Genomic DNA, 27,119 nt, shown 5'->3' on the forward strand with positions numbered 1-27,119 from the left:
ATCTATCAATCCAACGATGATTAACAAAAATCTTTTGTTCTCTCCATTTGTTTTGTGCTTCTATGGCATTTGAGTTTTTAAATGCTTCAGAATGCTTCAATCTCTTCCTTCCCGTATGTCTGAGTATCTGCATTAGTTTAGATGACCTCAAGGTTTCTTTTTTATGTAGTTGTTGTAGTATCCTTCTATAGAATCATTGGAACACTTCTTGTAGTCTGTTTGCCTTACTTTTTCCACCACCATGTTGTGTGTGCTTGAAATATGCATTTCGAGCCATATAGCGTGATTTCTTGAGTCCTTGTGTGTTCCAAATGCTAGGATCTCTGTACTTGTTGATAAAGTAAGGCATGTGGTTATAGAGAATATGCTGCATAAGAAAACATAAAATGTAAGTTAGTATCGAGGGCTAGGAAACAACAGTAAGCTAGAAACATACCATGTAGTGTGTAATGTTGGTGTCAATCCATGCAGCTCTGAATAATTTTTTGAATGCTTGTAAGTTGTCTTGAAAGCTCTTTTTGTTTTACTAGGAGTACTTGAATTTCTCACACATTTGGAACAGAGTATCAATTGAACGCCAAACATCTGCTTTGACATTCCTTGAAGACCTTCATGGTCTTTCACTGCATTATGAAGCTTTTTCCACTATTGGTATTCGATTCGACTTGTATAGGTTGTTGTATATTGCTTTCCTAACTTTGTAGGTTTGTGTTGCTAATTATTCATTGGCTTGGAAAGATATCTTCTCGCCTTAACACCTCCAATGGAGGGATTCATTGTTTTGCAAGAGCTCCAAGTCCATGAATATATTGTTGTGTTGTAGAATATGCTCCCACCTTCTCCCTTAAACTCTCCTACAATGTGGTATAAGTGACCAACATAGTGAAGCTGTTCTGTGTTTAATTCCTCCCTATGTCTCCAAAATTTTGTAGGTGTTGGAAGTAGCTCTGATTTAATGCCTTTGGCCTCAAGGAGGGATGACACTGACTTTTTAATGGCACTATAACCCTTACGACTAACTCCACTTGAATCCATGGTGGATTGAATATCCGGAGCTGAAACTGTATTGTTGGTTACAAATTCATCCACTATATCTCGTTGAACCACCTTGAATTTCTTCTCTTTTATCATTTCTCTTGCCATTCTTAATGTCACGAGAATGGTTTAGTTGCTTTGTTGGATTAAGATTGGGATTGATATTCTCTTTGTCAGGATGTATGACAACCCTACAAATACAACACTACTTATTACTAACGTAGAGAATATGTAAATCACAAAGAAACCCAGCAAATAAAATAATATTAACTGCTAACATAAAAGACATGTGAATGGGAATGCATTTAGTGCAATCTTTCCTTATGGCTTGGATTCTTTTCTTTGGGCCTCCAGAACCGAGCCGCAAGTTCTCGATATTTTTGAGCTTTCTTTTCCGTATGCGCCGTCCAATGATTGTGTCTTTTTCTCTATATTTACGGAGGTCACTTCTTAGTTTATTGATTTGACATTCTTGTTCTTCCAATCTAACTTTTTGTGTCTTACATTCACTAGATAAGCCAAGAAGCTCATTTGCTAAGTGTTGTGAATAATGTCTTTCTCTTTCTTGCATGTAAGAAATTGACTTGCAATATCCTAGTAAGCCTGTGGCGCCATCACCTGCAAAACGTAAGAGAGTTGTGGGATTTGAAAAGGGAGGATGTGAAGCAACATGGGGGTCAATAGGATAGATGGAGCCATCATACCAAAGGTCTATGTGTTGCTTCCTTGACAACCTCATATGATCTTTAACATCTGATGAGAGCAATAGTTGTCCACTTCTGCGTTTTTAAATGGGCGCATACGCACTATCTAGATCAATGTGCAGATGGTACTTCCTCTTAATGCTTTCATGATTAGACTCTTCAATAGAATGAGTGTGTACATGGTTGTTCTCCATTGGATTGTTCTAGGAATGAGTAAGTATATCATATGATGTAGAGTGAAAGAATATGACTGGCTATGGTGAGAGAAGGCTTGTATTTGTCTTTTGAAATTGGAGATGAAGGTTCTAATTCCCTCCAAACTATTTTGTATGGCTTGAAGCAGGCACCCAAAGCATGGTCAAACAACATTGGGGAATATCTTGTTACCCTATAAAGGAAGCCATATTGATGGATTTTTCCTCTTGTATAATCTTCTTTAGGCTACTAATGAAAAAATATAGGTTACTTTAAGTTAACTTACGATGTCAAAGTTGAGAGAAGAAGTAGTGGATCATTTATGAGCCTTCACCTTCTCTTATGTTAACAACAACTATTTATACTTAGTTTTAAATTTTTGATTATATTCTTATCCAACCTAAGTTTATTCTACATTGATAAAATTTCCATAAGCTAAATTTAATCCACGCTTGTATACTTATGTATATAGTTTAGGAAAGAAAACTAGATACTGGTAGAAATTTAGATCTTATTTTTCCATACGACGTCAGGCGCATGAGGATCGGCGTAGCCTATTCTTCTGATCATCTATCTCCAATATCACAGCTTTCGCTCCTCGTCATCTCCAATATCCCAGCGCGCTCACAGTCCGCAAGCCACAGCTATGGCAGCAGCTAGCAGCTTGCTGCTTCTACTGGCGGTGATGCTCATGTCTCCGCTCATATTAGAAGTGAGGGCCGCGGATGAAGACCCTCTGCAGGACTTCTGTGTGGCGGATAACACCAGCATGATCACCCTCAACGGGTTCGCCTGCAAGCCGGCCAATGAGGTGCAGGACGCCGACTTCAAGTTCACGATGCTTGAGCATCGCGCCAAACCTATCAAAGGGCTGGGCGTGTCCGTCAACCTGGCCAGTGCAGCCAACTTCTTTGCTCTCAACACGCAGGGCCTGTCCATCGCCCGCATCGACTTCGACCCCAAGGGATTAAACCCGCCCCACGTTCATCCCCGCGCCACCGAGGTGCTCTTCCTGGCCGAGGGCACGCTCAAGGTGGGCTTCGTCACCGCCACGCCCAACAATACCCTCTTTGAGCAGACCCTCTCCCCCGGCGATCTCTTTGTCTTCCCTCGCGGCCTTGTGCACTTCCAGCTCAACCCCGACAAGCACCAATCCGCCCTCGCCATCTCCGCCCTCAATAGCCAGAACCCGGGCACCTCGCAACTCGCCGCCGCTCTCTTCGACGCCTACCCACCCCTCCCCGAGGAGGTGCTAGAGATAGCCTTCGGCATCAACAAGGATGAGGTGGAAAGCCTCATTGCCAGCGTCGGCAAAACCCTTTCTTAGCTTGATTAGACGCCGCCAACTTATACACGCAACTCTCTTTTGAAATAATGACACTGTTTTCTTATCTCACGTGATTATTGACCCCAAAAAAAAAAAAAACTACATGGGCCATGGCCTCACAAAATTTTATGCCCATCGTGTAACTAGGGTTTAAAAACTTGATTATCACGTTTTCAGAATATAACTATACCTTCACAACTTATACACACTCATAGGTTTATGAAAAAGAGAGATAGATATTGAGAGAGAGAGAGAGAGAATGTGTTCTTCATAATCAATCAAGATGATTGAGATCTAGATTGAGATTCAAATCAAGACTCTGAGTGAGATCAAGGTCAAGATTGAGGTTGAGACAAACATTGTGCTTGGTTATATTGCTTGGGAAATTTCATTTTAAGTCCCTACAGAGGCTAGAATGTGCAAAATTATTATATTTGAGTCTCTGCAAGACGAGAGTGCAAGTGTGAGTGTGAGTGTGTTATAATAATTCTCTAAGATTAAAATTGTGATAAGCTCTCTACTACTACTACAGAGGTTAAAAGAGTCTCTACAGAGATGCGAGTGCAATGCGAGTGATGGATCACGGGTGGTCGGATGGATCAAGCTTCTTTTAGAGTAATACATGTCATTAATGAAGAAAACATAAGTTGTTGATAATGCACAAACTGTGAATGGGAGGTATAATTGGATATCTTACCCTTATAATGACATACCTCATTTTTGGGATACTCCCCAATGGGATAATCCAACCACCAAGGGCAATATTCCTTCTCCCAATCACTAAGCCCATGATCTTGCATCCAAGAGGGAAAAATGCATCCCTTCCTAGAAGAATCTATCCACTCCTCCACAAAATCTGGCATATCCTCAATAGAGTGCTCATCATGTAGCTTCACTCATTAGGGGACATTTGAACATATTTTGGGACTTTTTCTAATGAAAGTAATTAGCAACGGACCAATAGGAATAGAGGATTGTGCACATTTGGTCTCCTTTGAATATAGGGAGGGAGACTAGGCTGTAGGGAGGGGGACTAGGCTTTTAGTACTAATAATTACACTTGTCCCTTTAAAAAAGTAGGGGGTTTAGGGTAGGTATGGTCCCACCATTTTCGTGGCTCAAAAAATCCTTAAAATTTTGAAATTTTGAGATCCCCCCAAAACGCACTTTCCCCTCCAAAAACCCATCTCAAATTTCATTGTAGTCAAAAATTTCATTTTCAAGTCCGCTTTCCCTCTTGAACGTCCAAATCAAACTCTTCCTCCCTTCCTCTTCCATCTCTATCTTATTTGCCCAACCCTAATGAAACCATTAAAGCCTGAAACCCTAAACTTTCTCCTTCATCTTAATCTCCCTCCCTTCTTGAAGCTCCATCTCTTTCATCTTCAAGGCTCCCATAAAACCCTAGTTTGCACATCATCTTTGATCCCTTTCTTTTTTACTCTAACCCTAGTTTACACATCATCTTTGATCTCTTTCCTTTTTACTCTAACCCTAACCTTTCTACTCTAGCTTCCAAGAAGATATGGGTGCACTAAGAAGACTAAAAGACGAGATCGAGGAGATATCCCTGCACAACAAGAAGGACGATGATGGTGCTTGGGTGGGAGAGGCATTTCGTAAGATCGCTTGTGTTTATCTATAGACTACGGCAATTGGGCCTCACCGAGCTCGATGACAAAATGTACTGGAGCACCATTGGAAAGGCCATTACAAGGCTTCAAGAAGGCAAGCGATGGAAAACTAGTGGCCATGGTACAACATGTTTACACAGCACGAGATATCCATCTTCGCCAACAAACTCGATTTCCATGCAATCGTAATAAGTATCGCGGGTAGAAAGGGGTATGTGAGATTTTATGATAGAGATGTTTCAATCTAAGTGAACTTATGTCTTGTTTGCAGATATTTTTCCTTCAAACATGGTAGAGGAGTAGCCATTGGAAAGCCTTTTACTGGAACATTTCAAGTATTGCATGCAAACATTGGTGAGGCAATGTTTTCTTGTAGGTCATTTTGGATGTCATTCGTAGGGCCTTTTAGTAGAGAGAGAAAAAGGAGAACATCCAATCAATAAGAAGGCAACGTTACGTTGAAAAATAGATCATTTCTTTTTTCTAAATCCAAAAACTCTTCTTTTTCACCTGAAAATATACTCTACTTACACTTCATAGTCACTTTTCACACCCGAATGCATTAAACACACCTACACTTTTGTAGGGAGAGAAACTTCTATTTGTACTCATGTATTAAATACACATCTTTGAAAGAAGGAAAAATTTTCTCCTTCTCAAACTTCCTCTTGGGCTTAAACAATATCTCACGCTCTTTTCATTTCCTCTACCTTCTACTGCACTCCATTCTCTGAAGCTTCAGCCTTTTGTACGCCATTTCTTCTTGAAAAGATGGGTAGCAAATCTCATTTTATATCATCATGATTTTGTTCCATTAATGCTATCATAGATGATTCAATTCCTAGGGCAAGGAGAGTAAGATCATCACTGTTTGCTATACTTGTATCCAACTCTCTCAATGCGCAAAATCAATGGACTTAAGTGCTAATCACCAAGGGCACATGTGTCCTTATGCAGTCAAGGAAGAGAAGAAAGACAAGCAACAAGAATACATTTAGGGCATCATAGAAAGGAAGAGTGAAAGACTTCAAGATAGAGGTTGGAAGGAAAACCATCAAGGAAGTCCTAGTGCAGCATATATATATATGCATAATGAGCTTGTACTTGAGAATCTAGATGACATAAAATTGCCCTCGCATAGACCAAACTGTAAGTTAATCTATCCCTTGTCAATCTTTCATTTTCTCATAATGGTATAATGAACTGTGTAAATTGTCCATGTCTATGGTTGATGTGTACCCCTCATCATATGAGGAGTGGGAGCTAGTTCAGTGCATCATTAGAATTATGAATGTAGTTCACGCACACATTGGTTGGCTACAGTATGAGGGAAGGAGAAACAAAAGCCTCGTAGATGCAGGAATCTTTTTCTATGATCATTTCTACCGTCTGCTAAACAAGAAACACATGAATCGTGGCCGCTTAGAAGAGCTACCTTTGCAAGAAGCGGAGTGGAACTACATGGATTGGCCTATCCCAGACCCCTCAGTAATGGAGTCACCAAAGAGCAAGCTCTTCAAGGATGTGCAACGCTCTCTAAGAGGGAGCATTCCTACTCATGTAGTAAAAATTATTGTTTACCTACCAATTATTGTGTTCGTGGAACTTTTTAGCTTATTTGAGGTGAAGATAGTGAGAACCATGCTCGTCTGCAAAGATTTGGACATATTCCTCTTAGCAAGACTTCCTGATGAGGGATGATCGAGTAAAGTTTTTGATGATATCCATTGTAACACTACATTGGAGACAGTAGTTACGAAGTACATGATTGCAACTCAAACTTTTATCTTGTCCTTCTGGTATGGCAGGTCCCGTTACATCAATGGAGAGTTGGTACCAATGGATCAAGAAGCCGCAAGTGCAATGGACGACAAAGTCATAGACATTGAAGTGATTGATGAGGCTTCAACACTGGTGACAATTGTTTCTATTTGGAAGAAATGCAATTTACAACAACAGTTAAGGAAGGATATTGTCGAAGAATCCTCGCAAGACACACCGGCACACTTTAACTTCATTCACAATGGAAGAAAGGTCCTCCTTAGAAGGGAGCGACTAATACAATGTAAAGAATTGGGTAACAGAGTCAAAATCATTCCTACTTGACAATCCCCACTCCAATGTACTCTTTTGACATAATTAATCAAGTGTATCTTGTTAATGTCACTCCTACTTGACATTACAAATTTGAATGTAATATAATTAATCAAGAGCCTTTTGTTCGAGGCAATACTTTTAAAAAACAAGACAATGTAAACTATTTTCCAAGACACATTACTTGAGTGAGAATAGAACAGTTGAAGACATTACATTACAAAAAAATATTTCTCAATCTTTTGATTTGTACAATCCATCTAAATATGGAACCAATTGTTCTTCCAAATAAACATCATCTACATTTTCTTTGAAAGGAAAGCATCTCATACCTCCACCTAAGCCTCTTCAGTGTCTCACTATCCTTGGGCATTATAGTCATCCTATGTGCGTGGGCACACACAACACATAGGTCATTGAAACTTGTACTCTATGAGAAAGTCTTCAGTAGCCTCCTATAGACAGAGCAAGGCTATCCTCTTCCACCTTACGGATAGGCTCCAATTCTAACATATAGACCTGCACACCCTCTTGAAAAGGAGCTACTACACAATTCTGCGCCTTCCTGATCTCCCTGAGAATGTAGAAGTTTTGTGAAAATCTCCTTGTTCTGACCTGCTTCAGAATATGTATAGGTTTTCCTTTCCTTGGCTCTTCTCAGAGGTAGCCTTTGTGGCCAATCTAGGCCCCTTACCCTGTCTCCTTGTAGTGGCCTTTGTTCTTGCCCCATGAGCTACCAATGAGCCTGGTAGAAAGAGACATAACACAATCTGTGTGTGTGTGTGTGTGTGTTTCTGTATGTCGTGTGTATATGTGTTAGACCACACCAGCGAGATAATAATTAGTGCGGTTTGGCACAATATCAAACTTGCGTTAACTTGCGTTAGACATGCAAGCGCCATATTGCGCCAAACCGCAAAAATACCTTTCTCTCTCTCTCTCTCTCTCTTGCTCCCTCCCTCTCCCTCTTTGTGTGTTTGTGTGTGTGTGTGTGTGTGTGTGTGTGTGTGCACGCGCACGTGCGTGTGTGTATTTGTGGATGTCATGTAAGTATATATGTGTGTGTGTGTATGTGTGTGAGGTTTGGCACGATAGAGCTCTTCAGTTTGGATTCAAAGCGCCTTATTGTGTCAACTCGCAAAAACCACACACACACACACATTCTCTCTCTCTCTCTCTCTAGCATTACTGATGTCTGTGTTGTATGTGTTTCTCCTTGTGTGTGTGTGTGTGTGTGTGTGTGTGTTTGTGTGTGTCTCATTGTGTGCATGCATGAGTGTGTGTGTGTCTCTGTGTGTTCCTCCATGAGTGAGTGTGTATGTGTGTGTGCGTGCATGCATGAGTGTGTGTTAAGGCTCACCCTAACCCTCCTTGAAACATATCCAAAAAGAGATTACCTGGTGAACGGCAACTGTCGTGTGAGCATCTTTCCAATGGCCAAGCTTGTAACCCTCGAGGTCTCCAAGCTCTACAACTCCTTGTGAGAAGCAATTACACCGCGACTCCGGTGCAAGCGTTGTCACACCGCCGTGTTGCACTACGGGTCCTCGTCCCTCCACTCACCCCACTTCACTCACACACACTCACTAGCATGCATTAGGGAGAGAGATTAGCAAGAGGATTAGCAAGAGCAAGACAATTGCACAATGGGAGAGTGTGTTGTATTATGAGAGAAATTCACTTATATACATGGCCATAAGTGTTCACACTAACTTAAACTGTGGCTGACCGGGCACTTTAGGCTCTTAAGAGGCCTAATGCTATTACAATGACTACTCTCATAATATATCCATGAAGTACATCACTTAGGACTTCATCCTAACTTGGTACCACACGCTCTTGAAGCAGGAATTGCCATAAATACTTTGTCATACCATTACGGGCGCCCGTCCAAGTTGTATCTTTGGACACTATTACTTGATATCTTGAATGTATGAATCTTTGGTGTATCTACCGTGACTCCTTGATGTAAGATAATGGCGGTAGCTCTTGTTAATCCTAGAATTGGATTAACAATGTGTGCAAAAGAAACACATACCAAAGCTGTCGGTGGCTCGATGGATTGCTGTCGTGTGGTCGATGGATCGTTGTCGTGTGCTCGATGGATCTATCTCTGTCTCTCTCTCTCTCCCTCTCTCTCTCAGGTGCATTGTTACAAATAGAATAAAAAATGATTTGTTTCAAATATTCACAAACCCCACGTGTCAATTGTCAACATCACACATGTCCATTATGACTACACACGTGGGCTCGTATAAAGTTATTTAATCCTCAGGCCACTATTAACGGTTCTCGTATTTGAGAGAGAGAGAGAGAGAGAGAGAGAGAGAGAGAGAGAGAGAGCATCCAGTGTTTTCAGGAACCCACAGATAGAGAGAGAATCCAGCAAACAGATAGAGAGAGAATCTAGCATCCATGCCCACGTAACTAGAAAGCAATGGCAATAGGTAGGTTTACTTGCTCCTCTCTCTCACTCTCTCTCTCACTCTCTCTCTCTCTCTCTCTCTCTCTCTCTCTCACACACACACACACACACATACACAAACACATAGACATGCATGCATAGAAAAACATAGTTTGTGTTCTTGCCATGAGCTACCAATTAGCCTGGTAGAAAGAGACAACACACAATCTCTGTGTGTGTGTGTGTGTTTCTGTATGTCTTGTGTGTGTATATGTGTTAGACCGCACCAGCGAGGCCTCTATAACAATAAGTGCGGTTTGGCACGATATCAAACTTGCGTTAGACATTCAAGCGCCATATTGCACCAAATTGCAAAAATGCCTCTCTCTCTCTCTTGCTCCCTCTCCCACTCCCTCTTTGTGTGTGTGTGTGTGTTTGAAATATGTGTGTGTGTGTGTGCGTGTGTGTATTTGTGGATGTCATGTAAGTGTATATGTGTGTGCGGTTTGGCACGATAGAGCTCTTCAATTTGGCTTCAAAGTGCCTTATTGTGCCAATTCGTAAAAACCACACACACACACACATTCGATCTCTCTGTCTCTCTCTCTCTAGCATTACTGGATGTGTATGTCTCTATTGTATGTGCTTCTCCTTGTGTGTGTGTGTGTGTGTGTGCGTGTGTGTTTGTAGACATTTGAGTGTGTGTGTGTGTTTGTGTGTGTCTCATTGTGTGCGTACATGAGTGTGTGTGTGTCTCTGTGTGTTCCTCCATGAGTGAGTGTGTGTGTGTGTGTGTGTGTGTGTGTGTGTGCATGGATGAGTGTGTGTTAAGGCTCACCCTAACCCCAAAAAGAGATTACTTGGTGAATGGCAATTGTCGTGTGAGGATCTTTCCAATGGCCAAGCTTGTAACCCTCGAGGTCTCCAAGCTCTACAACTCCTTGTGAGAAGCAATTACACCGCGTCTCTGGCGCCGCAAGCGTTGTCACACCGTCGTGTTGCACTACGGGTCCTCGTCCCTCCTCTCACCCCACTTCACTCACACACACTCACTAGCATGCAGCATTAGGGAGAGAGATTAGCAAGAGGATTGGAAAGAGCAAGACTCAATTGGGAGAGTGTGTTGTATTATGAGAGAAATTCACTTATATACATGGCCATATTAAGTAATCACGCTGCCTAGCCGGCCGGGCACTTTAGGCTCTTAAGAGGCCTAATGCTATTACAATGACTACTCTCATAATATATCCATGAAGTACATCACTTAGGACTTCATCCTAACTTGCTACCACACGCTCTTGAAGTAGGAATTGCCATAAATACTCTGTCACACCATTACGTGCGCCCGTCCAAGCTGTAGCTTTGGACACTATTACTTGATATCTTGAATGTGTGACCCTTTGGTGTATCTACCATGACTCCTTGATGTAAGATAATGGTAGTAGCTCTTGTTAATCCTAGAATTGGATTAAGAGTGTGTGCAAAAGAAACACATACCAAAGCTGCCGGTGGCTCGATGGATTGCTATCGTGGTCAATGGATCGTTGTGCTCGATGGATCTATCTCTCTCTCTCTCTCTCACGTGCATTGTTACAAATAGATTGAAAAAAGATTTGTTTTTAATATTCATAAACCCCACGTGTCAATTGTCAACATCACACGTGTCCATTATTACTACACACGTGGGCTCGTATAAAGTTATTTAATCCTCACGCCACTATTAACGGCTCTCGTATTTGAGAGAGAGAGAGAGAGAGAGCATCCCAGTGTTTTCAGGAACCCACAGACAGAGAGAGAATCTAGCGATAGACAGAGAGAGAATCCAGCGAAGATAGACAGAGAGAGAATCCAGCATCCACGCCCACGTAACTAGAAAGAAATGGCAACAGGTAAGTTTACTTGCTCCTCTCTCTCACTCACTTTCTCTCTCTCTCTCTCTCTCTCTCTCTCTCTCACACACACACACACACACACACACACACACACAGACACGCACAAACAGACAGACACAATCTATTTCTCTCTCTCTCTCTCACGCACGCACACACACACACACACACACACACACACACAAATCACCCACACACACATAGAGAGAACCATATACAACATAGACACACACATATAATACACTCACAAAGAAAGAGAGAGAGAGAGAGAGAGAGAAGTTTGTGCAGTTTGGTGCGATATGGCTCTTGTAAGGGTAATGGAGGTACTTTATCGCGCCAAATTGCACACACATACACACACATACATATACACTTATATCACATCCACAAATACACACACACACACAAACACGTAGAGAACCATATACAACACAGACACACACATAGAGTACACCCACACAACAAGAGAGAGAGAGAGAGAGAGAGAGAGAGAGAAGTTTGTGCAGTTTGGCACGATATGGCTCTTGTAAGGATAATGGAGGTGCTTTATCATGCAAAATTGCACACATACACACACATACATATACACTTATATCACATCCACAAACACACACACACACACATACACATGCACACACACACACACACACACACCGACACACACACAGAACCATATACATCATAGCAACACACATACAGTACACCCACAAAGAGAGAGAGAGAGAGACAGAGAGAGAGAGAGAGAGAAGTTTGTGCAATTTGGCGCGATATGGCTCTTGTAAGGGTAATGGAGTTGCTTTATCACGCCAACTTGCACAAATATAAGAAGGGGTTTCTTTCTTTTTTAATTCATGCTAGTGTCTTACTTATTAGAACAACAGAAAAAGCTTAAGTGGGGAGTCACTACGTTGGATCCTGAGTTTTGTGTTGCAGCTGGGAGCGACATGCGGATGAAGTCTGCAAAGCTGTGATGATGAGCACAAAGAAAAGATCTATTGACTTCACTACTGTGATGACTCTGAGGTTATGGCAACGATAGATGAGCCACAGCTTGTGAGAGAATAGACAGAAGATTAAGGGTGTCCAACTGTGGAGCCGGGAGAATCAAGTTGCCTCCTTGTAAAGGATAATAGTGATGAGGAACCCCATTCAGAAGACCAGATTATGGAGGCACATGAACACGAGAAAGCAGGTGTTCTTAGTCTGGTGCCCCTTTCTAAGCGACCTACTTGCCAGAGTCTCTCTGTTAAGAGGGATTTCGATTTCTCAACGGAGGCTAAGGAAGAGATGTTGAAGAGGAAGAAGCTGAAGAAGAAGGAGAAACCTCTTAGCACTGACATGAAGGAAAAGAAGGAGGAAATTTTTGAAAGCAATTATCTTGCTCTAATTGATGAGAAACTTTTTGATTTTTTTTGTAATGCGCGAACTGCTGGTGGACGACTTTCACATTATTGCTGAGATGTTTAACAAGCCTTTGCAAAGTAGAGTCAATTTTGGACCAGCATGCAGAGTACCTTGTCGAAACTTTTCGATTTTGTTTGTAACGCGGGAGCTGCTGATGACTTTCACATTATTGCTGAGATGTTTAACAAGCCTTTGGAGGTAGAGTTAATTTTGGACCAGCATGTAGAGTACCCGTCGAAACACAGGGTTGATTTCAAAAAATTAGTATCCAAAGGAAGGCTACTACTGCTAAACAATCAAGCTTATGTGCACTTGCTAGATTGTGCATGAAGCAAGAAGGCAAATAGTTTTCTATACAAAAAGTACCAGGAACTCCCATCTTCCTACAAGCCTACTTGGTGTACCTTGCACTTAAGTTGCTGCAGGCTGTTGTATGAGCCATTTGGATTCCTCTGCTACTTGCACTACCTCTGTAAAGAGCTTCCTAAAAGGGGTGAAGAACTACTGTATGAAGGTACTATTCAAGATGAAATTCCCCAAGAAGATAAGTTACCTTCTTAGGAGGCAGAACTTGAGGAAGAGATACAATTAGTACAGGAGGAAGAGGAAGAGGAGGCGAAGTCCATGGATATTTTTGCTCTTAAAACGTCAACAATATAGGTACTATTCAAGATGAAATTCCCCAAGAAGATAAGTTACATTCTTAGGAGGCAAAACTTGAGGAAGAGATACAATTAGTACAGGAGGAAGAGGAGGCGAAGTCCATGGATATTTTTGCTCTTAAGACGTCAACAATATAGAGACCTCTGGATGTAGATTTTTTCAAAGTGGACCAGTGTGGTCTAGTATTGTCAGTGCTGCCAGAATTCGTTGTGGATAACAAACGTTATGTACTATTGTCTTACATTTAGAATATTTTCAGTCTTAGGGAAGATTTTTCTTTATGTGCTATTGCCAATTTTCACGAAGAGGGTAGTTGTTTTGTCTCAGAAGATGATAGTGATGACTTAGCATTGGAGGAAAATTACAATAGTAAAGAGTGTGAGTATATGTTTGGGCAAAGCACAGAAATTCAAAGATGATGGATTTTTGCCAGACGATAAAACCTTCATGGAGCTAGAGGCCAAATATGGCTTTGATAAGTTGAATGACTCCACAAAGGAGTGGATGAAAAGAGTAAGATAAGATACTAAAAGTTCTATTAACCTTTGGCAAGACCAACTATTCTCGTGAGATAGATGAGACTCAAGTTCTCTCTCTCTCTATCTCTCTCTCTCTTTGTGTATATGTGTGTTGTGTGTCTGTGTGTGTGTGAATGTGATATGTAGACGTATGTTTCCTTAATTATTTTGTTTTGCAGAGTACATTTGAAGTCAATGAAGAATTCTTGAAGTGGCATAAAAGGGAAAACTGTGGTGGAGACGCAGCTCTCTCTCACTACCTAAGCAAATTGTCTAAGGCAAAGATTATAATCTACCACAATGTCATGAGCCAGGAAGGGAGAGTTGCAAATTTTTTATTCAAGACATTGTCCATGTTCCTAGGTCCAATGATTATTCCTAAAAGCTATGAGAAGATTAATTTAATAGAGAAGTCTACTGTCTTAGAAATTTTTGGATGCTACTCTGGTTACGCTAGAGCAATTGAAGGGATTACTTTCATACATATGCTGCAGTAGCATTGTCTCTAGGCATAGAGAACCCAGAGGAACTAGAAGAGTATGGCAAACAGCGTTTGCTAAGGTATAAATGAAAGCCAAATTCACTGGAATTGCCAAAGTCATTGGAATGGAAAGATGCATTGTAAAAGACTTATGTGTCACATCTATCAATCCAACGATGATTAACAAAAATCTTTTGTTCTCTCCATTTGTTTTGTGCTTCTATGACATTTGAGTTTTTAAATGCTTCAGAATGCTTCAATCTCTTCCTTCCCGTATGTCTAAGTATCTGCATCAGTTTGGATGACCTCAAGGTTTCTTTTTTATGTAGTTGTTGTAGTATCCTTCTATAGAACCATTGGAACACTTCTTGTAGTTTGTTTGCCTTACTTTTTCCACCACCATGTTGTGTGTGCTTGAAATATGCATTTCGAGCCATATAGCGTGATTTCTTGAGTCCTTGTGTGTTCCAAATGCTAGGATCTCTGTACTTGTTGATAAAGTAAGGCATGTGGTTATAGAGAATATGCTGCATAAGAAAACATAAAATGTAAGTTAGTATCGAGGGCTAGGAAACAACAGTAAGCTAGAAACATACCATGTAGTATGTAATGTTGGCGTCAATCCAAGCAGCTCTGAATACTTTTTTGAACGCTTGTAAGTTGTCTTGAAAGCTCTTTTTGTCTTACTAGGAGTACTTGAATTTCTCACACATTTGGAACAGAGTATCAATTGAACGCCAAACATCTCCTTTGACATTCCTTGAAGATCTTCATGGTCTTTCACTGCATTATGAAGCTTTTTCCACTATTGGTATTCGATTCGACTTGTATAGGTTGTTGTATATTGCTTTCCTAACTCTGTAGGTTTGTAGTGCTAATTATTCATTGGCTTGGAAAGAAATCTTCTCACCTTAACACCTCCAATGGAGGGATTCATTGTTTTGCAAGAGCTCAAAGTCCATGAATATATTGTTGCGTTGTAGAATACGCTCCCACCTTCTCCCTTAAACTCTCCTACAATGTGGTATAAGTGACCAACATAGTGAAGCTGTTCTGTGTTTAATTCCTCCCTATGTCTCCAAAATTTTGTAGGTGTTGGAAGTAGCTCTGATTTAATGCCAAGGAGGGATGACACTGACTTTTGAATGGCGCTATAACCCTTACCACTAACTCCACTTGAATCCATGGCGGATTGAATATCCGGAGCTGAAACTGTATTGTTGGTTACAAATTCATCCACTATATCTCGTTGAACCACCTTGAATTTCTTCTCTTTTATCATTTCTCTTGCCATTCTCAATGTCACGAGAATGGTTTAGTTGCTTTGTTGGATTAATATTGGGATTGATATTCTCTTTGTCAGGATGTATGACAACCCTACAGATACAACACTGCTCATTACTAACGTAGAGGACATGAAAATCACAAAGAAGCCCAGCAAATAAAATATTATTAACTGCTAACATAAAATACATGTGAATGGGAATGCATTTAGTGCAATCTTTCCTTATGGCTTGGATTCTTTTCTTTGGGCCTCCAGAACCGAGCCGCAAGTTCTCGATATTTTTTAGCTTTCTTTTCCGTATGCACCATTCAATGATTGTGTCTTTTTCTCTATATTTGCGGAGGTCACTTCTTAGTTTATTGATTTGATATTCTTGTTCTTCCAATCTAACTTTTTGTGTCTTACATTCACTAGATAAGCCAAGAAGCTCATTTGCTAAGTGTTGTGACTAATGTCTTTCTCTTTCTTGCATGTAAGAAATTGACTTGCAATATCCTAGTAAGCCTGTGGTGCCATCACCTGCAAAACGTAAGAGAGTTGTGGGATTTGAAAAGGGAGGATGTTAAGCAGCACGGGGGTCAATAGGATAGATGGAGCCATCATACCAAAGGTCTATGTGTTGCTTCCTTGACAACCTCATATGATCTTTAACATCTGATGAGAGCAATAGTTGTCCACTTCTGCGTTTTTGAATGGGCGCATACGCACTATCTAGATCAATGTGCAGATGGTACTTCCTCTTAATGCTTTCATGATTAGACTCTTCAATAGAATGAGTGTGTACATGGTTGTTCTCCATTGGATTGTTCTAGGAATGAGTAAGTATATCATATGATGTAGAGTGAAAGAATATGACTCGCTATGGTGAGAGAAGGCTCGTATTTGTCTTTTGAAATTGGAGATGAAGGTTCTAATTCCCTCCAAACTATTTTGTATGGCTTGAAGCAGGCACCCAAAGCATGGTCAAACAACATTGGGGAATATCTTGTTACCCTATAAAGGAAGCCATATTGATGGATTTTTCCTCTTGTATAATCTTCTTTAGGCTACTAATGAAAAAATATAGGTTACTTTAAGTTAACTTACGATGTCAAAGTTGAGAGAAGAAGCAGTGGATCATTTATGAGCCTTCACCTTCTCTTATTTTTTTACTTCAATACATTTTCCATATACGATTCTATTAGGATAACCCCTATTTTATCTAAGGACCTTTCCTAAACCGCTCTACTTTTATTCCTCTTACACCTATATTTCTAGATTTGATGAAGCTAAGTTCATAAATTCCATCTACATGGTCTTATTAATGGTTCCACTTTCAAACACGAATACATTTTAGGCATCATCTTTTATTTTTTCCTTAAAAACATATTAACCTTTCCATATTAGATGAAGTAATTATTTTTGTATGCATCAAATTTTTTTTTTAAAAACGTAAACCGGTTATTCATACGTTAACAAGTATACTCTTTAAAACTAATACAACTATTTATACTTAGTTTTAAATTTTTGATTATATTCTTATCCAACCTAAGTTTATTCTACATTAATAAAATTTCCATAAACTAAATTTAATCCACGCTTGTATACTTATGTATATAGTTTAGAAAAGAAAACTAGATACTGGTAGAAATTTAGATCTTATTTTTGAACAAAAGTTAATTTAATAATGTTAGTTCAAAACATCAAACACTTGAACAAATTATAGACTTTAATATATTTATATAGTTACTTTTAAAAAAATTAGTGTAATATATAATAAGAAACAAACCTAATGGAGGACATAGAGATAAACCATAATTTACAAAAATAACTAGAAATAGACTGCATTTTAGGACATGGGTTTCTTGTTATTTTGTGTAATGCAATGAGTTTCTGATCCAATGCATCACAGCTAGGCTTGAATTGTGGCTACAAATGCGAATGCAATGCAGGAAGCTTTGGCATGGGTTAGTTCCCAATAATATGCATAAGAAATTTTGATCCCATAAATTACAGTAGAAGGGGAGATCCTCCCTAGAAAACTGTTAGTATCCACATGATTAAAGCTCATGTATGGTGGGTGGAACATGTCCATGATGTGAGTGTAGAAGAAGAACTTGTGCAAAAAGAAATGGAAATTCAGGTTCAAGCCATGGACATGGTGCCCCTTTGAGAGAGAGAGAGAGAGAGAGAGACATATGAAGAAACAAAGCAAGATGTGATAGCCAACAATTGAGAGAGACTGCACATCACAATGATGTTTGTACTATGAGAAAAATTCCACCATGTATAAGAGACATAGGGAGATGTGATAGCCAACAATTGAGAGAGATTATAGATCACAATAATGTTTGTACTATGATAATAGCTCCACCATATATAACAATAATGATTGTATTATGATAATAATTCCACCATATAAAATGATTATATAGGCATGAAGGCCTTATCTTATATTCTTTTATTAAGGGGTTGTTCACACACCACTTGAAAATTACTAGACTCCGAAATATCCAACAAACCCCCCTTCAGAGTGAAGTGTCAGCTAAGAGTGATACATAACCTTCAATATGATGATTTGGGCTCTCAGATTGCAATCATGTAATACAAAAGCACACAATGATGCCAACACATGAAATTCTTATGTTAGGCCCAATTGTGTACATTAGTCTATTTATAGACAACCCTCTCTCTCTAAGTAGGGAAAGTAAGATAAAAAGAAGCCAATCCTTTTATAGAAGGCTTATAAAAAAGATATCCAAATATTGAGATGTTGAGAGACATCCCTAACATATAACCCATAAATCATACATAATTAGAAGATGATGTTGGAAGTCTGAAAAACTCACCACATTGGTGAAATGTCTATGAAGATCATCCTTTGATGTCATTGCCAAGCGATTGACACTTGGACTATCATTTTGAGGCTCAAGGGCCAAGGGAGAGTACCTCTTAATGCTCGACTTGGAAGCTATAATGAAGGACTTTGTTGTTGATGTGGCATGGTCGATTTAATGCAGAAGGATTTCTTGTGGAAAAGCTCCAAAAACTTATCGGTGTGCAAGGTCTTCAATTTGATGATTTTCTCAACATTTGAGATAAGACCCAAATTCTTGATAGGGTAAAAGCTATAATTGGGCCAACATTTGAGAAAAGCACCAAATTCTTGATTGTGTAGAGGCTGTACTTAGGCCAACTTTACCCTAATTTTTGAAAAGCTGCAATTTCTTGTGGCTTTAAAAGCTTAAATTTGTTGGTTTTTTTCATACTTGAGAAAAGCGTCAAATTGATGATTATGCAATCCCCCCCCTTAAAAGCATATGCAAAAATGTAGTGTAGTTTGGAGGAAGCGATTAACGCAACAAATGAAGGGGGTGGATATATATGAAAATATCAACTCACAAATCAATGATTTGGAACTTGAGAACTTCAAAAAACTAAAGGTGATTAGGGTTAATCACTCGATTAGTAAAGAAAATCGATGATTGCTTGGTTTTCATCACCCACTTGATGGGTTGTCTTTAAACTTGAAACCCTAAGAGCAATTGTTCAATTTTACATGTAGCCCTTAATGCTATAAATTATGTTTTTCCATGAGTTTATGATGTGTTTTCACCACATTTTCTTTGAGTTGGGATAAGCCCCTCGAGGTCAAGTAGCTCTATGTTATCTTCAAAAAACACTAAAAAGCTCAAAGAATGATTCTCTATAGAGGGAGAACAAAGAAAAACATTGCCAGGGAGTGCCTAGACAAAGAGGAAAAAAGGGGTTTTACTAATGAAAGGTGATTAATGGGAGTATCATGGATCAAGGCTCTGATACTATATTTGTGTTTGCATGATTAGAGCTCATGTTATGGTGGGTGGAAGGTGCCAATGATGTGAGTGTAGGAGTAGAACTTGTGCAAAGAGAGATGGAGGTTCAAGCCATCAAGATAGTACTTTTAGGGAGAGGCATAGAGAGAGAGTACGAGGGAGAGGGAGAAAAAGATGTGATAGCTAATAATAGAGAGATATTGCATAACGCAACAATGATAATACTTTCACCATGTACAATGATTTATATAAGCACCAAAGTCCCATCTTATGTTCTCTTATTAAGAGGGTGTTCACACACCAGTGGGTGGACACTTAACTAGACTTTAAAATATCCAAAGAAAAATGTGCCTTTTGTCTCTACGTATGTAAGGGCATGAACAAATAAAAAGAGGAAGGATATTGGGTATATTCGTGGGGGTTGCACAATTAAGAAACCCTATGTGTATCACACCCTATGTATCACGTGTGTTCAAGCGGTATTTAAAAAACCCCTCACCTTTGATTTTTTCATGAATAAAATGGTCCCTTTTTCTCTATGCACTTGTAAGTTTTTTTCAAAATCGATTTTTAAAAAAACACAAATGTAAATATATTGATGTGAATTTACCTTAACATTTCGAATTAAAAAACCCTTTTCGACGATGAACTCACATGCCATACTTACATATTTTTAGGTGAGAGACTGTGCAATGCAACAATGATTGTATTATGAGAACTGAGCTATGATAATATTGTCACCATGTACAATGCTTTCTATAGGCACCAAGGCGCCATCTTATGTTCCTTTATTTAAGAGGGTGTTCACACACTTACTAGACTTCAAAATATCCAAAGAAAAATGTACCTTTTTTCTCTATGTGTGTAAGGGCTTGAACAAATAAAAAGAGGAAGGAAATTGGGTATGTCTCACCTACTATCACATCCGCTCTCTTTGTGTCTCAACAAACCCAATAAAAAAAGATCCATTGTAAGCCAGAATTCACACCCATGTAGTCTAAACTCTAATATGTTAGCTTCGCAGCAGCAAGCTAAGACTTTGAAGGTTTCCTTGCCCTTCCAAGATAGGATTTAATTCCTTGGGAAGAAGAGTATAAGAAAATATAATCTCAGGTGGAATACTTATCACCCACTACCATGCCTTCCCCTCTCTCTCACACACACTCTAGTCTCCCCCCATCTCTCTCTCTCTCTCTCTCACACACTCTAGTCTCCCCCCATCTCTCTCTCTCTCTCTCTCTCTCTCTCTCTTTCTCATGAATTGCATGACGTGAGAAAATCTTAAAACAAGCCTTTGGTCTGTGTGTGTGTGTAAAGGCACACACTTAGAGAGCTTAGGTTTGTTTCACCCCTACTAGCACATAGACCCCCCCTCTCTCTCTCACCCCTACTAACACATCTCTCTCTCTAAGATTCATAAGAGAAAAGGAAGGCGAGTCACAAATAACTCTCTCTCTCTAAAAGATTCATTTGAGAACAGGCACATTCACACCCGTGTCACATGTGGTCCCAACTTCCACGTCTCCTTCAACTTCGAGTCCTGCGTGGCACGTATGGCCGGCATATCCGTGGCACGTATGGCCGGCACATCCGTGGCACGTAGACTACAGCGAGCGTCAGGATACAACATAAATCACAAGGTCTTGGCAGGAGACTACGTCAATCACTGTGACGTCCTCCCTTCCGGCAGATCAGATAGCGGGAACGTCGACCGGGTCTGTGGAAGCGGGACTCTTTCTTAGAGCGGATAGGACTGGTTCCTTGGAGAGCGGATGATAAGACTCGTTCTTTCCAGCCAGCGGCGTCGTGCAGCATATAAATACGACGTCAGGCGCATGAGGATCGGCGTAGCCTATTCTTCTGATCATCTATCTCCAATATCACAGCTTTCGCTCCTCATCATCTCCAATATCCCAGCGCGCTCACAGTCCGCAAGCCACAGCTATGGCAGCAGCTAGCAGCTTGCTGCTTCTACTGGCGGTGATGCTCATGTCTCCGCTCATATTAGAAGTGAGGGCCGCGGATGAAGACCCTCTGCAGGACTTCTGTGTGGCGGATAACACCAGCATGATCACCCTCAACGGGTTCGCCTGCAAGCCGGCCAATGAGGTGCAGGACGCCGACTTCAAGTTCACGATGCTTGAGCATCGCGCCAAACCTATCAAAGGGCTGGGCGTGTCCGTCAACCTGGCCAGTGCAGCCAACTTCTTTGCTCTCAACACGCAGGGCCTGTCCATCGCCCGCATCGACTTCGACCCCAAGGGATTAAACCCGCCCCACGTTCATCCCCGCGCCACCGAGGTGCTCTTCCTGGCCGAGGGCACGCTCAAGGTGGGCTTCGTCACCGCCACGCCCAACAATACCCTCTTTGAGCAGACCCTCTCCCCCGGCGATCTCTTTGTCTTCCCTCGCGGCCTTGTGCACTTCCAGCTCAACCCCGACAAGCACCAATCCGCCCTCGCCATCTCCGCCCTCAATAGCCAGAACCCGGGCACCTCGCAACTCGCCGCCGCTCTCTTCGACGCCTACCCACCCCTCCCCGAGGAGGTGCTAGAGATAGCCTTCGGCATCAACAAGGATGAGGTGGAAAGCCTCATTGCCAGCGTCGGCAAAACCCTTTCTTAGCTTGATTAGACGCCGCCAACTTATACACGCACACTCTCGTGACTAAACTAGTTCTCTCTCGTGAATATTTCTTTTGAAATAATGACACTGTTTTCTTATCTCACGTGATTATTGACCCCCAAAAAAAAAACTACATGGGCCATGGCCTCACAAAATTTTATGCCCATTGTGTGACTAGGTTTTAAAAACTTGATTATCACATTTTTAGAATATAACTATACCTTCACAACTTATACACACTCATAGGTTTATGAGAAAGAGATATAGATATTGAGAGAGAGAGAGAGAGAGAGAGAGAGAGAGAGAGAATGTGTTCTTCATAATCAATCAAGATGATTGAGATCTAGATTGAGATTCAAATCAAGACTTTGAGTGAGATCAAGGTCAAGATTGAGGTTGAGACAAACATTGTGCTTGGTTATATTGCTTGGGAAATTTCATTTTAAGTCCCTACAGAGGCTAGAATGTGCAAAATTATTATATTTGAGTCTCTGCAAGACGAGAGTGCAAGTGTGAGAGTGAGTGTGTTATAATAATTCTCTAAGATTAAAATTGTGATAAGCTCTCTACCTACTACTACTATAGAGGTTAAAAGAGTCTCTACAGAGATGCGAGTGCAATGCGAGTGATGGATCGCGGGTGGTCGGATGGATCAAGCTTCTTTTAGAGTAATACATGTCATTAAGAAGGAAACATAAGTTGTTGATAATGCACAAACTATGAATGGGAGGTATAATTGGATATCTTACCCTTATAATGATATGCCTCATTTTTGGGATACTCCCCAATGGGATAATCCAACCACCAAGGGCAATATTCCTTCGACTCCCAATCACTAAACCCATGATCTTGCATCTAAGAGGGAAAAATGCATCCCTTCCTAGAAGAATCTATCCACTCCTGCACAAAATCTGGCATATCCTCAATAGAGTGCTCATCATGTAGCTTCACTCATTAGGAGACATTTGAACATATTTTGGGACTTTTTCTAATGAAAGTAATTAGCAACGGACCAATAGGAATAGAGGATTGTGCACATTTGGTCTCCTTTGAATATAGGGAGGGAGACTAGGCTGTAGGGAGGGGGACTAGGCTTTTAGTACTAATAATTACACTTGTCCCTTTAAAAAAGTAGGGGGTTTAGGGTAGATATGGTCCCACCATTTTCGTGGCTCAAAAAATCCTTAAAATTTTGAAATTTTGAGATCCCCCAAAACTCACTTTCCCCTCCAAAAACCCATCTCAAATTTCATTGTAGTCAAAAATTTTATTTTCAAGTCCGCTTTCCCTCTTGAACGTCCAAATCAAACTCTTCCTCCCTTCCTCTTCCATCTCTATCTTATTTGCCCAACCCTAATGAAACCATTAAAGCCCGAAACCCTAAACTTTCTCCTTCATCTTAATCTCCCTCCCTTCTCGGAGCTCCATCTCTTTCATCTTCAAGGCTCCCATAAAACCCTAGTTTGCACATCATCTTTGATCTCTTTCTTTTTTACTCTAACCCTAGTTTACACATCATCTTTGATCTCTTTCCTTTTTACTCTAACCCTAACCTTTCTACTCTAGCTTCCAAGAAGATATGGGCGCACCAAGAAGACTAAAAGACGAGATCGAGGAGATATCCCTGCACAACAAGAAGGACCATGATGGTGCTTGGGTGGGAGAGGCATTTCGCAAGATCGCTTGTGTTTATCTATAGACTATGGCAATTGGGCCTCACCGAGCTCGATGACAAAATGTACTGGAGCACCATTGGAAAGGCCGTTTACAAGGCTTCAAGAAGGCAAGCAATGGAAAACTAGTGGCCATGGTACAACATGTTTACACAGCACGAGATATCCATCTTCGCCAACAAACTCGATTTCCATGCAATCGTAATAAGTATCGCGGGTAGAAAGGGGTATGTGAGATTTTATGACAGAGATGTTTCAATCTAAGTGAACTTATTTCTTGTTTGCAAATATTTTTCCTTCAAACATGGTAGAGGAGCAGCCATTGGAAAGCCCAGTGCAAAGGACGACAAAGTCATAGACATTGAAGTGATTGATGAGGCTTCAACACTGGTGACAATTGTTTCTATTTGAAAGAAATGCAATTTACAACAACAGCTAAGGAAGGATATTGTCGAAGAATCCTCGAAGACACACCGGCACACTTTAACTTCATTCACAATGGAAGAAAGGTCCTCCTTAGAAGGGAGCGACTAATACAATGTAAAGAATTAGGTAACAGAGTCAAAATCATTCCTACTTGACAATCCCCACTCCAATGTACTCTTTTGACATAATTAATCAAGTGTATCTTGTTAATGTCACTCCTACTTGACATTACAAATTTGAATGTAATATAATTAATCAAGAGCCTTTTGTTCGAGGCAATACTTTTAAAAAACAAGACAATGTAAACTATTTTCCAAGACACATTACTTGAGTGAGAATAGAACAGTTGAAGACATTACATTACAAAAAAATATTTCTCATTCTTTTGATTTGTACAATCCATCTAAATATGGAACCAATTGTTCTTCCATCTACATTTTCTTTGAAAGGAAAGCATCTCATACCTCCACCTAAGCCTCTTCAGTGTCTCACTATCCTTGGGCATTATAGTCATCCTATGTGCGTGGGCACACACAACACATAGGTCATTGAAACTTGTACTCTATGAGAAAGTCTTCAGTAGCCTCCTATAGACAGAGCAAGGCTGTCCTCTTCCACCTTACGGATAGGCTCCAATTCTAACATATAGACCTGCACACCCTCTTGAAAAGGAGCTTCTACACAATTCTGCACCTTCATGATCTCCCTGAGAATGTAGAAGTTTTGTGAAAATCTCCTTGTTCTGACCTGCTTCAGAATATGTATAGGTTTTCCTTTCCTTGGCTCTTCTCAGAGGCAGCCTTTGCGGCCAATCCAAGCCCCTTACCCTGTCTCCTTGTAGTGGCCTTTGTTCTTGCCCCAAGAGCTACCAATTAGCCTGATAGAAAGAGACATAACATAATCTGTGTGTGTGTGTGTGTGTGTGTGTGTCTCTGTGTGTGTGTTTCTGTATGTCTTGTGTGTATATGTGTTAGACCACACCAGCGAGGCCTCTATAATAATTAGTGTGGTTTGGCGCAATATCAAACTTGCGTTAGACATGCAAGCGCCATATTGCGCCAAACCGCAAAAATACCTTTCTCTCTCTCTCTCTCTCTTGCTCCCTCCCTCTCCCTCTTTGTGTGTTTGTGTGTGTGTGTGTGTGTGTAGGCGCGTGTGCACGAGCACGTGCGTGTGTGTATTTGTGGATGTCATGTAAGTATATATGTGTGTGTATGTATGTGTGTGAGGTTTGGCATGATAGAGCTCTTCAGTTTGGATTCAAAGCGCCTTATTATGCCAACTCGCAAAAACCACACACACACACACATTCTCTCTCTCTCTCTCTCTCTAGCATTACTGATGTCTGTGTTGTATGTGTTTCTCCTTGTGTGTGTGTGTGTGTGTGTGTGTCTGTGTGTGTGTGTTTGTGTGTGTCTCATTGTGTGCATGCATGAGTGTGTGTGTGTCTCTGTGTGTTCCTCCATGAGTGCGTGTGTATGTGTGTTTGTGTGCGTGCATGAGTGTGTGTTAAGGCTCACCCTAACCCTCCTTGAAACATATCCAAAAAGAGATTACCTGGTGAACGTGTGAGGATCTTTCCAATGGCCAAGCTTGTAACCCTCGAGGTCTCCAAGCTCTACAACTCCTTGTGAGAAGCAATTACACCGCGACTCCGGTGCAAGCATTGTCACACCGCCGTGTTACACTACGGGTCCTCGTCCCTCCACTCACCCCACTTCACTCACACATACTCACTAGCATGCATTAGGGAGAGAGATTAGCAAGAGGATTAGCAAGAGCAAGACAATTGCACAATGGGAAAGTGTGTTGTATTATGAGAGAAATTCACTTATATACATGGCCATAAGTGTTCACACTAACTTAAACTGTGGCTGACCGGGCACTTTAGGCTCTTAAGAGGCCTAATGCTATTACAATGACTACTCTCATAATATATCCATGAAGTACATCACTTAAGACTTCATCCTAACTTGGTACCACAGGCTCTTGAAGTAGGAATTTCACTTATATACATGGCCATAAGTGTTCACACTAGCTTAAACTGTGGCTTACCGGGCACTTTAGGCTCTTTAAGAGGCCTAATGCTATTACAATGACTACTCTCATAATATATCCATAAAGTACATCACTTAGGACTTCATCCTAACTTGGTACCACAGGCTCTTGAAGTAGGAATTGCCATAAATACTTTGTTATACCATTATGGGCGCCCGTCCAAGTTGTAGCTTTGGACACTATTACTTGATATCTTGAATGTATGAACCTTTGGTGTATCTACCGTGACTCCTTGATGTAAGATAATGGCGGTAGCTCTTGTTAATCCTAGAATTGGATTAACAATGTGTACAAAAGAAACACATACCAAAGCTGTCGGTGGCTCGATGGATTGCTGTCGTGTGCTCGATGGATCGTTGTCGTGTGCTCGATGGATCTGTCATTGTCTCTGTCTCTCTCTCTCTCTCTCAGGTGCATTGTTACAAATAGAATAAAAAATGATTTGTTTCAAATATTCACAAATCCCACGTGTCAATTGTCAACATCACACATGTCCATTATTACTACACACGTGGGCTCGTATAAAGTTATTTAATCCTCAGACCACTATTAACGGTTCTCGTATTTGAGAGAGAGAGAGAGAGAGAGAGAGCATCCAGTGTTTTCAGGAACCCACAAATAGAGAGAGAATCCAGCGAACAGACAGAGAGAGAATCTAGCATCCACGCCCACATAACCAGAAAGCAATGGCAATAGGTAGGTTTACTTGCTCCTCTCTCTCACTCTCTCTCTCTCTCTCTCTCTCTCTCACACACACACACACACACACACACATACACAAACACATAGACATGCATGCATAGACAAACATAGTTTGTGTTCTTGCCATGAGCTACCAATTAGCCTGGTAGAAAGAGACAACACACAATCTTTGTGTGTGTGTGTGTGTTTCTGTATGTCTTGTGTGTGT

The 27,119-nt window shown here is 40.7% G+C and overlaps 2 pseudogenes; both read left to right on the forward strand.

Moving 5' to 3' along the window:
* The first annotated feature begins 2,529 nt into the window (after positions 1–2,529).
* LOC147626381 (germin-like protein 8-5 pseudogene) lies at positions 2,530–3,467 on the forward strand (annotated as a pseudogene).
* A 17,763-nt stretch (positions 3,468–21,230) lies between these two features.
* LOC147626382 (germin-like protein 8-5 pseudogene) lies at positions 21,231–22,261 on the forward strand (annotated as a pseudogene).
* Positions 22,262–27,119: the final 4,858 nt, after the last annotated feature.

The sequence above is a fragment of the Cibotium barometz genome, chromosome 22, assembly GCF_041138505.1.
Source record: "Cibotium barometz isolate CiBa-2024 chromosome 22, ASM4113850v1, whole genome shotgun sequence".
NCBI classification, from domain to species: Eukaryota; Viridiplantae; Streptophyta; class Polypodiopsida; order Cyatheales; family Cibotiaceae; genus Cibotium; species Cibotium barometz.